Raw genomic sequence first — 14,959 nt, 5'->3', positions numbered from 1 at the left:
GGTTAAGACTCAGCAATATTAAGCTACCGCCAGCCACTACTGCATGAGTTCAAACCCCTGCCAGGGAGGTGACCCACATGGCGCAGCAGACCTCTCCTGCCTCGTGCACTGCTCCCCTCCACAGTGTATTTCAGTAGATCTGCCTGTTCTGCTCCCCACTCTGTCTTTGGTGAATCTTCTCATCCTCTGCACCTCTGGCCTATACCCCAGTTCTTGTGTGCATAAATAAATAAAAATAAATCTTTTAAAAAAAAATGTCCATCCAGGGCCTCCCCAGTGGCGCAGCGGTTGAGCGCTGGGTTGTGGAGCTGCCCGCGGCCTCTGCAGCGCCGGTTCGATCCCGGCTGCTCCCCGGCCATCGGAGGAGGGTCCCACATGGCGCGCAGACCTCTCCTGCCGCCCGCTGCACCCCTCAGCAGTGTACTTCGGTCCTTCTGCCTGCTCTGCCCCCGCTCTGGCTCTGGTGAATTCTCTCACCCTCCTGCGCTTTTGACTGTACCCAGCACTTGTATAATTAAATAAAAAAAATGAATGGATAAATAAATAAATAAATAAATAAATCTTTAAAAAAAAAAATTTCCAGCCAGAAGAGGGTGACATCAAGGGAGGAAGCGCCAATGACATGGACATAGTGTGCATGCTTAGAAACAAAGTTTTGGATCCCAGCAGAACTGTCTTTGTCTGTTGAGCAATCTACTTAAACCTTTCAGGCCTGTTTTCTTTTATGTGAAATGTGAGGAACTATAAAATCCATGAAAAAACTGTTGTGGGGAAAGATTGGACTAATGCTTTTAAATTGCTTAGCTGAGTACTTGGTGTAAGTGTATGTCTTAAAAAATATTCTTTTATTGAGTGCTGATTATGTCATGCTATGTAACACAATCAAAGTGAAATTTCTAAGTTTGTCTTTAAGTGAGGATGAACTAAGGTTAGTTAGCAGAAGTAAACTCATCAGTCAAACTATTTTCTGTAAAAACAATCTCTTCTAACCCCCAAAAGGATAGAAAAGAGACATAATATATGACATAAAATATCTAGTAAATTCTTCTTTGAGGATATCAATGAATAGGAGTGACATGGCAATGGTCTTATATGAAAACCATTATATTCAAAGATGGGAACATGAACACTATGACATTTGAACTCAGTTTCAGAAGAATCTTTCAACAAACTGAGCTGCTTGTTATGGTACTATCTCCCCATGACTAGCCAAGGCTCCCTGTAGGAGTTACAAAAGATTACTGAACTCAGTAGAATCAGTGATTCTAAGCAATTGGCCAGATTTCTATATCCAAATTATATGCCCTCTGCTCTTTCTGCATATCTAAAATACAGATTCCTTACTCAAACCTCCTGTAGATCCTAACTCAGGGAGTGGGGACTGATCCAGGCAGGTGGACTCTGGGAATCTGTGCTTATTTTAACTGTTTAAGTTAATCTGATTCCCATTCAAATTTGGAAACAAACTTAGTCTTCCTATCTTATCTATGTTAACTAAATTCAAGAATCTCTGGACTATTTCCACATAACCAAAATGAAAAACACTTTCAAGTCACTAAATTTGAGTATTTAAGATGATCAAGTATTTACATATTTAATTAATATGTAAACATTAATCAAGCAACAAGTATTCATGGGGAACCTACCACATATAATATGCTATTTTTTTTAAAGATTTATTTACTTATGCATACAAGAGCTGGGGTACAGGCCAGAGGTGTGGTGGGTGAGAGGATTCACCAGAGACAGAGTGGGGAACAGAACAGGCAGACTGACCGAAGTACACTGCTGAGGGAAGCAGCAGGCGAGTCAGGAGAGGTCTGCTGAGCCATGTGGATTGCTCCCTGGCTGGCTGGGGATCAAACTTGTGCTGCAGAGATTGCAGTTAGTGTCATAGGTTGCGTCTTAACCCCTGGCGCCACTAGGGAGGGCAATAATATGCTATTTTAAACCTTGAAATGAAGTCCTAACAGTGGATATGGTAGAAATTAAATTTCCTGGTTAAGTAACTTTGGGGTTTGATTTATTTATTTATTTATTTTAAAGCTATATATATATATATATATATATTTAAGATTTATTTATACAAGCACTGGGTACAGTCAGAAATGCGGGAGAGTGAGAGAATTCACCAGAGCCAGAGCGGGGAACAGAACAGGCAGACTGACGAAATACACTGCTAAGGGGAGCAGTGGGCACGGCAGGAGAGGTCTGTCACGCCATGTGGGACCCTCACCGGTGGCCAGGGATTGAACCAGCGCTGCAGAGGCTGCAGGCAGCTTCGCAGCCCAGCGCTCAACTGCTGTGCCACCAGGGGAGGCCCTGGGGTTTGATTTAATTAGGCACTGAGGAACCAAATAATTTTGACCAACTAAGCTGTTTATGCCACCTGGTCTTATTTCTAGTTAGTATTTAGCCAGGGTGCTCCCATTTCTGGAAGGCAACATATGCTTAGCAATATCCCCCATTGAATTTTCAAAATAAAAATAATTTTAACGTATGTAAGATTTTAGATGTTTTAAAAATACTGCTGACTTTTAAAAGTTGAAAATCATTTTTTTAATTTTGCATTTCTCTTCCCTCCCTCCTTTTTCTCTCTCTGGTGTCCACCTCTATTTCCCCCTCTTTTTTCTTCTTCTGTCCTGAGAGATGTAAGAGGTATGCTCTGTAGTCTGTGCAACCTCTCACTCCCTTTCCATGGATGTCTTTTAGATTTTGGCACCTGCAGAGCAAAACATGGTCAGCATTGTATCACAGAGGTCTATAGAAAAGGTAAGTCTTGACACTTTAAAAAAAATGCAAAAAGAGCACACAAAAAATCCTTATGTAAGATCAAGCATTCACTGAACATTATTACAGGCCAGATGCTATACTGAGGGCTTTTCTTGAATTACAATATGCCAACAATAATATGTGTTGAATTTTGTCACTATTTCCATTTTAAAGATGAGAAATCTGAGGCAAAAAAGATTAAGAAATTTATGTCATGGGGGGAGGGGAGGAGGGATTAGAGTCAAAATGGGCGGGTGGGAATTGTATGGGGAATATAAGCAAGATGAAAATGCATACATTATGCAAAAATGAAAAATGATGTAAAAAATGTATAAAATAAAATATTTTAAAAAATTAAAGTGAATATTCAAAAGTGCTTACACTCCAGACCACACATTCTTTTTTTTTTTTAAGATTTTCATTTTTATTTATTTATGTATACAAGAACAGGAGCGTAGGCCAGAGGTGCAGAAGCTGAGAAGATTCACCAGAGACTGAGTGGGGAGCAGAAAATGCAGATATGAAATACACTGCTAAGGGGAGCAGCAGGCAAGGCAGGAGAGGTCTGCTGCACCATAGCGCTGAGACTTAACCCCTGCTCCACTAGGGAAGCCCCCAGACCACACATTCTTAATGAATCCATATACCACCACTATACCACTCACACCCTCACAAAAAATATTAGGATCCTCACTGGGTCCTTCTGAGTACAGGGCCCTGTGCAACTGCAAAGGCTGCATTCCCAAGAAGCCAGTCTTGTTTGAATGGATTAAAAAGAGACAACCACAAAAATCCAAGTGGTAAAAACATCAGAGGAAAATATTGAAGAATATTTTAAGCTTCAAAGAAAGGAGGGAAAGAAATGCTAAGAGATCAACAATCTAAAAAACAAAAGTTTATTAGAAGAAAGGTTAAGGAAATTTTCAGAAGAGAAAATATAAATAACCTAACCTAAATAAAAAGTGGTCAAACCTAATAGAAAATAACAAAGAAATGCAAATAAAAGAAACAATATTCTTAACTCATCAGATTGGTAAAAAACTGTTTAAGTTTTATAATATCAAGGATTAGTGACAATCTGGGAAAGTGGGAACTCCCATACCTCTCCAATGACAGTTTAGTTGATTTAGCACTTTTTAGACAATGTGCATTTCCATAAAATTTCAAACAAGTTTAGCCTTCTATAATGCATTCCATTTCATGGTATCTTCTGCAGAAAAATATTTACATGTAACACAAAAAGCCATGTATCAAATTATCATTGCAGCATTATGTTTATAGTGAAGCAGTGGGAATTACCTATGATATATTCAGGTCATGGAATGTTGTGTAACATTTGGGGAAACCTCCAAAACATTGTTGAACTGACAAAAAGTAAGTTACAAAACAGTATGTATAGTATACCACTTATGAATAAAAATCTCCATAAAGCAAAACTCTAAATTTCTCTGTGGAATTGGAATCGGAAAACACAAACTAGAGGAAATCAAAGTTTATTAGAAAAAAGGAAGAGAATTTGGGGGTCATGACTGATGGGTTTTGGTATTAAGAGGCTTTGTTCAACCTGTGCAGGTAGGTTCTAAGCCCAAAATTCAACCTGACTTGCACTTTTGACTTGCACTTTGAAAGACAAACACAATGGCAAATACAGATGCTAACATATCAATACTAACTCTAAATGTCAATGGACTAAACTCTTCAATAAAAAGACACAGAGTGGCAGGCTGGATTAAGAAACAAAACCCAACCTTTTGCTGTCTCCAGGAAACACATTTAGCTGCAAAAGATAAAAATAGACTCAAAGTTAAAGGATGGAAAACAATTCTACAAGCAAATGGACCAAAAAAGAAGGCAGGAACAGCTATACTCATATCAGATAAAACAGATTTCAAACTTAAAAAGATAAAAAGAGACCCCAGTGGTCATTACATTATGATCAAGGGGGCAATACTTCAAGAAGAAGTAACACTCATTAACATATATTCACCAAACGAAGGAGCACCAAAATATATCAGACAACTATGGGCATCTCTGAAAACAAACATCAGAGAAAACACATACATAGTGGGAGACTTCAACACACCACTATCAACAATGGATAGATCAACAAGACAAAAAATAAGTAAAGACACTAAAGCTCTAAATAAGGATCTAGATTGCTTGGGCTTAACAGACATATATAGAACACTAAACCCAAAGAAATCTGAGTATACATTTTTCTCAAGCGCACACGGATCATTCTCTAGGATCGATCATATACTGGGGCACAAAACAAACATCAACAGATACACCAAGACTGAAATCATACCAACCATCTTTTCTCACCATGAAGGCATCAAACTAGAAATAAACCATAAAAAGAAGGCAAGTTACTCTCCTACCTCGTGGAGATTGAACCCACACTACTGGAAGTCCACTGGACTAATGAGGAGATAAAAGAAGAAATTAAAAAATTCATCGAATTGAATGACAAGGAGGACACCAATTTCCTAAATGTATGGGATGCAGCAAAAGCAGTAATAAGAGGAAAATATATAGCAATAGATGCTCACATCAAGAAACAAGAAAGAACTCAAAGAAACAACACAATCTCGAAGCTCAAAGATCTAGAAAAAGAACAACAAAAAACCCCCAAAACCAGTAGAAGAAAAGAAATAATAAAAACCAAAGCAGAAATAAATGAAATTGAAACTAAAAAAACAATCCAAAAGATCAATGAAACCAAGAGCTGGTTCTTCAAAAAAATAAATAAAATAGATAAACCCCTAGCCAGGCTCACAAGGGCAAAAAGGGAGAAAGCACAAATAAATAGGATCATAAATGAAAGAGGAGAAATCACAACGGACACAGCAGAAATCAAAAGAATAATTAATAACTACTATGAACAGTTATATGGAAACAAATTCAACAATCTAGAGGAGATGGACAAATTCCTACAACTCTACAATCACCCAAAGCTAGATAAAGAAGAAATAGAACACCTAAACAGACCAATTACAATTAGCGAAATTGAAATGGTAATCAAAATTCTCCCCAAAAACAAAAGCCCAGGACCTGATGGATTTACAAATGAATTCTACCAAACATTCAGAGACGAATTAGTGCCTATCCTTCACAAACTCTTCCAAAAAATTGAGAAGGAAGATATAATACCTAACACGTTCTATGAAGCCAACATTACACTAATACCAAAACCGAACAAGAACAACACAAAAAAAGAAAACTATAGGCCAATCTCCCTAATGAACAGTGATTCAAAAATCCTCAATAAAATTTTAGCTATCAGAATCCAACAGTGTATCCATAAGGTAATTCACCACGACCAAGTAGGATTCATTCCAGGGACACAAGGATGGTTCAACATCCGAAAATCAATCAACGTTATCCAACACATCAACAAAAAGAAATATAAAAACCATATGATAATATCAATAGATGCCGAGAAAGCTTTCGACAAAGTGCAACACCCATTCATGATAAAAGCCCTTGAAATTCTTGGGATACAAGGAACATACCTCAACATCATAAAGGCCATATACGACAAGCCAACAGCCAGTATCATTCTCAATGGTGAAAAGCTGAAAGCATTTCCGTTGAGATCTGGAACAAGACAAGGATGTCCACTCTCACCACTGCTTTTCAATATAATACTGGAAGTCCTAGCCAGGGCAATAAGACAAGAGAAAGACATCCAAGGAATCCAAATAGGAAAAGAAGAAGTCAAACTATCACTATTTGCAGATGATATGATAATATACATAGAGAACCCCAAAAACTCCATAGAAAAACTAATTGAACTCATCAATCAGTTCAGCAAAGTGGCAGGATACAAAATCAACATGCAAAAGTCAGAAGCCTTCCTATACACTAACAATAAATCTGAAGAAGAAGAAATGAAAAAAACCATCCCCTTTATTATCGAAACAAAAAAAATCAAATACTTGGGAATAAATCTAACAAAAGAGGTAAAGGACCTTTACAAAGAAAACTATAAAACACTGTTAAAAGAAATAGAAGAAGATACAAAGAAATGGACAGACATCCCCTGCTCATGGATTGGAAGAATAAACATTATTAAAATGGCCATCCTACCAAAAGCAATATACAGATTCAATGCTATTCCAATCAAAATTTCAATGTTATTCTTCAAAGAAATAGAACAATTATTGATGAAATTCATATGGAATCACCAAAAACCCCGAATAGCTAAAGCTCTCCTGAAAAAAAAAGAAGGGAATGGAGGCATCACACTCCCAGATTTCAAGCTATACTACAAAGCCATAATCATCAAAACTGCATGGTATTGGAACAAGAACAGACACACAGACCAATGGAATCGAATAGAAAATCCAGAAATAAACCCACAGATTTATGGTCAACTAATATTTGACAAAGGAGCAAAGAATATGCATTGGAGCAAAGAAAGTCTGTTCAATAAATGGTGCTGGGAAAACTGGGTCGCTACATGCAAAAGAATGAAGCTTGACCACTACCTCACACCATACACAAAAACCAACTAAAAATGGATTAAAGAACTAGACATAAAACCTGAAACCATAAAATACATAGAAGGAAATATAGGCGAAACACTACGTGATTTGCACATCAAAGACATCTTTACAGACACATCACCCAAAGCAGTGATAGTGAAGGCAAAGATAAACAGCTGGGACTACATCAAATTAAAGAGCTTCTGCACAGCAAAAGAGACAATAACAAAAACAAAGAGAAACCCCACCAACCGGGAGAACATTTTTGCACACAACACTAATGATAAAGGATTGATCACAAAATCTGCAAAGAGCTGATGAGACTCAACAACAGCAAAGAAAATAATCCAGTCAAAAAATGGGCAGAAGAGCTAAAAAGAAACTTCTCTGAAGAGGAAATGCAAATGGCCAACAGGCATATGAAAAAATGTTCAACATCACTTGTAATCAGGGAATGCAAATCAAAACTACCATGAGATACCATCTTACACCAGTGAGAATGGCACATATTAAAAAAACTAGCAACAACAAATGTTGGCGAGGTTGTGGAGAAAAAGGAACTCTTCTGCACTGTTGGTGGGAGTGCAAACTGGTCCAACCACTATGGAGAGCTGTGTGGAGATTTCTGGACCTACTAAACATAGAGCTTCCATATGATCCAGCAATTCCACTCCTAGGTATTTACCCAAAGGACACAGAAACATCAATTCCAAAGAACACCTGCACCCCTATGTTTATAGCAGCACTATTTACAATAGCTAAGCTTTGGAAACAGCCCAAATGCCCAAAAATAGATGACTGGATCAAGAAGATGTGGTACATATATACCATGGAATATTACTCAGCATTCAAAAAAGATAAACACATGCAATTTGCAGCAACATGGATGGCGCTGGAAGGGATCATGCTCAGCGAAATAAGCCAGAAAGAAAAAGAAAAATACCGGATGGTCTCACTCATAGCAGGAATCTAGAAAACTTAAATAAGGGACCAGGAAAATGAATAACTATAAGAAAGTGAAAATCAAAATCAACAAAAATCTATGAACCAGAGACACTTTGTGGGGGTGGGTGGAGGGAGGGGAGGGATTGGGGTCAAAATGGGGGGGTTGAAATTGTATGGGGAATATAAAAATAAAATTTATTATTAAAAAAAAAGAAACAGAAGAAGATACAAAGAAATGGAAAGACATCCCCTGCTCATGGATTGGAAGAATAAACATTATAAAAATGGCCATCCTACCGAAAGCAATATACAGATTCAATGCTATTCCAATCAAAATTTCAATGTCATTCTTCAAAGAAATAGAACAATTATTGATGAAATTCATATGGAATCACCAAAAACCCCGAATAGCCAGAGCTCTCCTGAAAAAAAAAAAGAAGGGAATGGAGGCATCACACTCCCAGATTTCAGGCTATACTACAAAGCCATAATCATCAAAACTGCATGGTATTGGAACAAGAACAGACACACAGACCAATGGAATCGAATAGAAAATCCAGAAATAAACCCACAGATTTATGGTCAACTAATCTTTGACAAAGGAGCAAAGAATATGCATTGGAGCAAAGAAAGTTTGTTCAATAAATGGTGCTGGGAAAACTGGGTCACTACATGCAAAAGAATGAAGCTTGACCACTACCTCACACCATACACAAAAATCAACTAAAAATGGATTAAAGAACTAGACATAAAACCTGAAACCATAAAATACATAGAAGGAAATATAGGCGAAACACTACGTGATATTCACATTAAAGACATCTTTACAGACACATCACCCAAAGCAGTGATAGTGAAGGCAAAGATAAACAGCTGGGACTACATCAAATTAAAGAGCTTCTGCACAGCAAAAGAGACAATAACAAAAACAAAGAGAAACCCCACCAACCGGGAGAACATTTTTGCACACAACACTAATGATAAAGGATTGATCACAAAAATCTGCAAAGAGCTGATGAGACTCAGCAACAACAAAGAAAATAATCCAGTCAAAAAATGGGCAGAAGAGCTAAAAAGAAACTTCTCTGAAGAGGAAATGCAAATGGCCAACAGACATATGAAAAAATGTTCAACATCACTTGTAATCAGGGAAATGCAAATCAAAACTACCATGAGATACCATCTCACACCAGTGAGAATGGCACATATTAAAAAAACTAGCAACAGCAAATGTTGGCGAGGTTGTGGAGAAAAAGGAACTCTTCTACACTGTTGGTGGGAGTGCAAACTGGTCCAACCACTATGGAGAGCTGTGTGGAGATTTCTGGACCTACTAAACATAGAGCTTCCATATGATCCAGCAATTCCACTCCTAGGTATTTACCCAAAGGACACAGAAACATCAATTCCAAAGAACACCTGCACCCCTATGTTTATAGCAGCACTATTTACAATAGCTAAGCTTTGGAAACAGCCCAAATGCCCAAAAATAGATGACTGGATCAAGAAGATGTGGTACATATATACCATGGAATATTACTCAGCATTCAAAAAAGATGAACACATGCAATTTGCAGCAACATGGATGGCGCTGGAAGGGATCATGCTCAGCAAAATAAGCCAGAAAGAAAAAGAAAAATACCAGATGGTCTCACTCATAGCAGGAATCTAGAAAACTTAAATAAGGGACCAGGAAAATGAATAACTATAAGAAAGTGAAAATCAAAATCAACAAAGAACTATGAACCAGAGACACTTTTGGGAGGGGTGGGTGGCAGGAGGGGAGGGATTGGGGTCAGAATGAGGGGGTTGCAATTGTATGGGGAATATAAAAATAAAATTTATTATTTAAAAAAATAAATAAATAAATAAAATATTAAAAAAAAAAAAAGAGGCTTTGTTCAACCTGTGTAGGTAGGTTCTAAGCCCAAAATTCACTCTGACTTGCACTTTGCCATCAGAACCACTTCCTTATCAAAAAGGAAAGGTGGGCCTCCCTGGGTGGTGCAGCGGTTGAGTGCTGGGTTGCGAAGCTTCCCACAGCCTCTGAAGCACAGGTTAGATCCCCGGCCGCCGGCCAGGGTCCCACATGATGCACAGACCTCTCCTGCCGCGCCTGCTGCTACTCTTAGCAGTATATTTTGTATATTTTGTCATTCTGCATGTTCTGCTCCCCGCTCTGGCTCTGTTGAATTCTCTCACCCTCCCGCATTTCTGACTGTGCTTGTATAAATAAATAAATCTTTAAAAAAAAAAAAAAAAAAAAAGGAAAGATACCAGGGCCCCCAGAACTATGAGGTGCTGGCTCTCAGTGATTGCTCTTCTCTGAATGTGGATTGAGAGTCATCTAGTCAAGTTGACATTAAAACAAGTATTGAAGGACTCTGCAATTAAGAACAAGTCTGAAAGCTTATGCAGATCAATCTTTTCAAAAGTTCAAGTTATGCCATTTAACTTTTACAAAAGACATACATATATACATATGAAAGACATGTTTTCACTCCTGAAAGAAACCTTTTTTTAAATTTTTTTTTTATGTAGAACTGGGGTGTAGGCCAGAGATGCAGAGGAGGTGGTGAGAGGATTCACCAGAGACAAAGTGGGGAGGAGAACACACAGATCTACTGAAATACACTGCTGAGAGGAGTAGAGGGTGAAGCAGGAGAGGTCTGCTGTGCCATGTGGGTTGCTCCTTGGCTGGGAATGGAACTCAGGCCCTGGAGGTGATAGTGCTGAGACTTAATCCTTAGGCCACCAGGGAAGCCTAAACCTGAGGGGTTTTTTTAAGACAAAAATCAAAACTAGTGCTCAGCATGTGTTTTGCAGCAGCTATTCTAGAAACAGGTGTACCCTGAGTATCAAGAGTGGCACCACCAAACCCCTTACCTGGAACTTTATACAGGCTGTGTATTTATCATATCTTTCCTGCTTTTATTATGTATTAATATTATCTAGATCTTATATGCTATTTGGTAAGTTATTTTTTGGGTCAGGGATGCTAAAAATTTTATTCATTTAAATGAATGGTAATTGCATCTTCACTTGACTCCATTTCTGTGCTATATTGGCTTGTGAAAGGTTTGATAGGAATGCTGTACTTTCAGAGAGCAGGGGAAGCCTGCACAGTAAAATATTTTACAGCAATTCTTAGTGGGTTAAGAAGACTACAGTGTTGTAGAAAGAACAGCAGTTTTCCAACTTAGAAATTTTACCATTTCACTGATGCAAAGCAAACAGAACTGGAATTTACAGTTTGATCGTTTCATCAACAGTGCCTTTCTCAACAATCTCAACTGTTGACACTTTGGTAGGACAGTTCTTTGTTATGCTGGGCTATCTTGTGTATTTTAGGAAGTTCCACACACTCATGGCTTCTATCCACGTGCTAGTAATATCTTCTAAATTCACGTAAGAACAGAAGTGTCTCTGGGCTTTATCTAGTGGTGGGAGTAGGGGGCAGTGCAGTAAGGGAGCAAACTTGCCCCAGTAAAGAAGCTACTTTTTTTCTGAAGTTTCCGACCATCATTGATTTTGTTGCCTTTGAGGATCTGCTCCTTTGTGTTCTCCCTCACACAACTGAAACTGGATTTTGCTCTGGATTACAGGATTTTGCTCTCACTCACCTTGTACTTGGGTATTTCTCACATTTTCTACAATGGACATGTATTACTTCTGTCAACAGAGAAAAAAAATCAAGTGAGGTCAAGGACATACCTTCATTTCTGAGAAGAATTTACACAACTAAATGCTTTTTCCATGGAATCAGTCCTTTAAATAAATTAGGTAAAATTGGGGGAGGATACTAAGAAGTTTCCAAACAGCTAATACTTCAGAAATTTCTGCATAGTCCATGACATTTGCATGACTTTTATCATCTGAGTTTCAAAGTTTTGTATTACTATGTACGTGATGAAAACACCTCAAAATGGTAATTCTTAAAAACAAGATTATTGTGTATCCTGATAAAGCTAGTTTTGCCTTGTTCTGCTTTGTTTTTGTTTCTTTAACCTACTAGTTATCTGAAGCACCCCAAAGCCAAGGTTTTCCCCACCTTCTACCACTTTTGTTTCTCGCAGGTGGAATTGCTTGGTTTTCAGTTAAAGGCTGTACACTCAACAAAAATGAGTGCTTCAAGAGAGGTGTAAGTGCTACTAGAAGTTTTTCTACTCACTGCTGTATGCGTCCTTTGTGTAATTTCTGAGTCAATGACCCAGATCCAAATGGCCTGCCTGATCAGTTCATCTCAAACCCTGACCTGGTCATCACAAAATCGCAGTAAAATCAACCCTTGGCAAAAACTTCGGAACTATGCAAACATCTGTGTTTGTAAGTTGTAAAAGTTATGGTCTGAAGCTGAGTTTGGCTTTCAAGTGCCCCACTTCTATCTCCAACTCATCTCAGAAACATCCTTCACAACATCATCTCTCTCCCCTTTCTCCTTAATTCCCCTTCTAGTAATTTCAAGGCTACCAATAATGAAAATTTGAGTGATGTCAAGCAAATTATGCATACCATCTCCAGCTTACTACTTCTCCCAAATATTTGTACACTCCAGATACAGTTATGAATGAATCATATCACAAGATACCAAGTGACCTGAAAGTGTTTGTTTGGTTTCCAAAGTAAACTGCCTTGTTCTTTTGGGTTAATTTATGGTATGAGAGAAACTGATTTAACAAATGTATAAGAAAAATCACACATGAATCCACAAACTACGTCTGTGCAAACTATGAACCCAAAGGGTTCAAGTGGAATTAAGGGTTGCCATTTATTTCTCTCATCTATAGTAGGAATTGTCCATCCACACCTTAACTATGCCAAAGTACTTTGGTCCATCTAATTGTGGCAGATTAATTCAACTACAGCAAGGGAATAGGCTCCCATTCATAAGGAATTTGCAAAGGGTTATGAATATACTTTAAACTGTATTTCATATTTTTAATATGCCTCACAATCACTTTCATTCAGTGCCCTTTTTTGCAACTTTGAGATTATTGTTTTACAACTTAAATTTGTTTTTCTCTGTATTTTCAGGAGTTTGAAAAATACTAATGGTAATAATAAATCTCAATACAACCTTCTCTTATTGTCATTTTTTCAAATCCTGGACAACATCTCACACATAGTAGGGCTGAAGGATAAGCATCCCCACGATGGCCTAAAATGTGTCACTTTTATATGTAGATTACTTCAAGATGGTATCAATGAAGCCCTCAAAGCTCACAAGAAACTTTTACTATGCCCTTAACTATCTAAAAGAATGACAATTGAGGGCCTCCCCGGCGCAGCGGTTGAGCGCTGGGTTGCGAAGCTGCCCGCAGCCTCTGCAGCGCCGTTTCGATCCCCGGCTGCTCCCCGGCCACTAGAGGAGGGTCCCACATGGCGTGCAGACCTCTCCTGCTGCCCCCTGCTCCCCTCAGCAGTGTACTTCGGTCCTTCTGCCTGCTCTGCTCCCTGCTCTGGCTCTGGTGAATTCTCTCACCCTCCCGCGCTTCTGACTGTACCCAGTGCTTGTATAAATAAATAAATCAATCTTTAAAAAAAAAAAAAAAGAATGAAAATTGAGGGTATTATCCCAGAATTAGGACTTTTACCAGAAATAACCTTTCTAGCAGAGGAATCTATATAGAGATGAGATGAGATGAGATGAGATAGATATAGGTAGAGATATAGCGATATAGCAGGACAAATGCAATTACAGAACATCTAGGTTTTTTCATATGAGTCATCCTCATCATGTGAGTCTCCCTACTTTCTCCTTGAAGCCTCAGGCCCCATCTCGTTCCTTAGCTCAGGATAAATACCCTCACTTTGCCCCATTTGCTTTAGAATTTATATCCAAGTAGATTGTCCATACATGTATAATTTATTATTCTCCTACCAATCTATCTAAGGTTAATTTAAATGCTCAACCAGCCTGAAAATAACCCAGAGGGAAAGTGCAGAAATTTCCTCTCTACCCTTATAGGTCCTCAACATATGCTTTTCCATAAACTTTGATGAAAAACAAGCATTTTTTATAAAAAGCCCCAGGAAAATAGATTTTTGCCACAACATTCATTTCAGCTATATACCTTAGACAGTATTTCTGACCCTTCTAAGAAAAAAAGTTTCTTTGTCCTGAGATTTAAATCCACTTGCCACTATTCTCTCACTTTATGCACCAATCACATTGGTAAGCAGTTGATTACTCCAGATCAATGAACTCCAATGAGATTCTGCTTTTATTTTTCTTGATTTTTATATAGTATGTCCTATATCCAATGCCATGGGAAAAAAATGACAAGAGGAGACTGTTGGTGACTAACTACAGAGCACTTCCCCAACTTAATTCATTTAGTCCTAGTGATGCAATAAGACAAGAATTAGGAAGCAGCTGCTAGTCTGTTGTGTCACTGGCCATTGACCTTGGCAAATCACTTGGGTCTCTCCACACCTCTCACAGATAAGATGAAAAAGAATGGATCACATTATCTCTCAGATCCCATCAGAGCCCATCAAGTTCTACATGTTATAACTCAACATTAACACCTCTTTGATTCTGGTTTTCTTTTAATTTTTTTTAATTGAGGTAACATTGGTTTACATTGTTGTTTGTATTTGGAAGCATAGGGATCTCTGCCCCCACCTCCCCCCACCTTTTTGGTACTTTCACCCACCCTAGCATTGCTACTACAAAAGTCCTCCTGTTTTCTTAGATTAAAAATAGGACTTGGTGGGGCTGGGATTAAGTGGTGGTGGTACAAGGGATT

General features: G+C 38.2%; 1 protein-coding gene across 5 annotated transcripts in view; it reads right to left on the bottom strand.

Moving 5' to 3' along the window:
- The window catches only part of GDA (guanine deaminase), a 178,210-nt gene that overhangs the window by 130,728 nt on the left and 32,523 nt on the right, over positions 1 to 14,959 (bottom strand). For 3 of the 5 annotated variants that reach the window (XM_054689573.1, XM_054689572.1, XM_054689571.1), the window contains one exon: positions 11,831 to 11,879. The exons of the other annotated variants lie outside the window; for them this stretch is intronic. The gene's annotated coding sequence lies outside the window, so the exon portion shown is untranslated. Of the gene's footprint in view, positions 1 to 11,830; positions 11,880 to 14,959 lie in introns of those variants that run through there. 5 annotated transcript variants of the gene reach the window in all.

Source organism: Talpa occidentalis, unplaced genomic scaffold (genome assembly GCF_014898055.3).
Source record: "Talpa occidentalis isolate TD23 unplaced genomic scaffold, MPIMG_talOcc4v2.1 talOcc4.7, whole genome shotgun sequence".
Classification (NCBI taxonomy): domain Eukaryota; kingdom Metazoa; phylum Chordata; class Mammalia; order Eulipotyphla; family Talpidae; genus Talpa; species Talpa occidentalis.
This window is presented reverse-complemented; position numbering and strand designations above follow the sequence as displayed.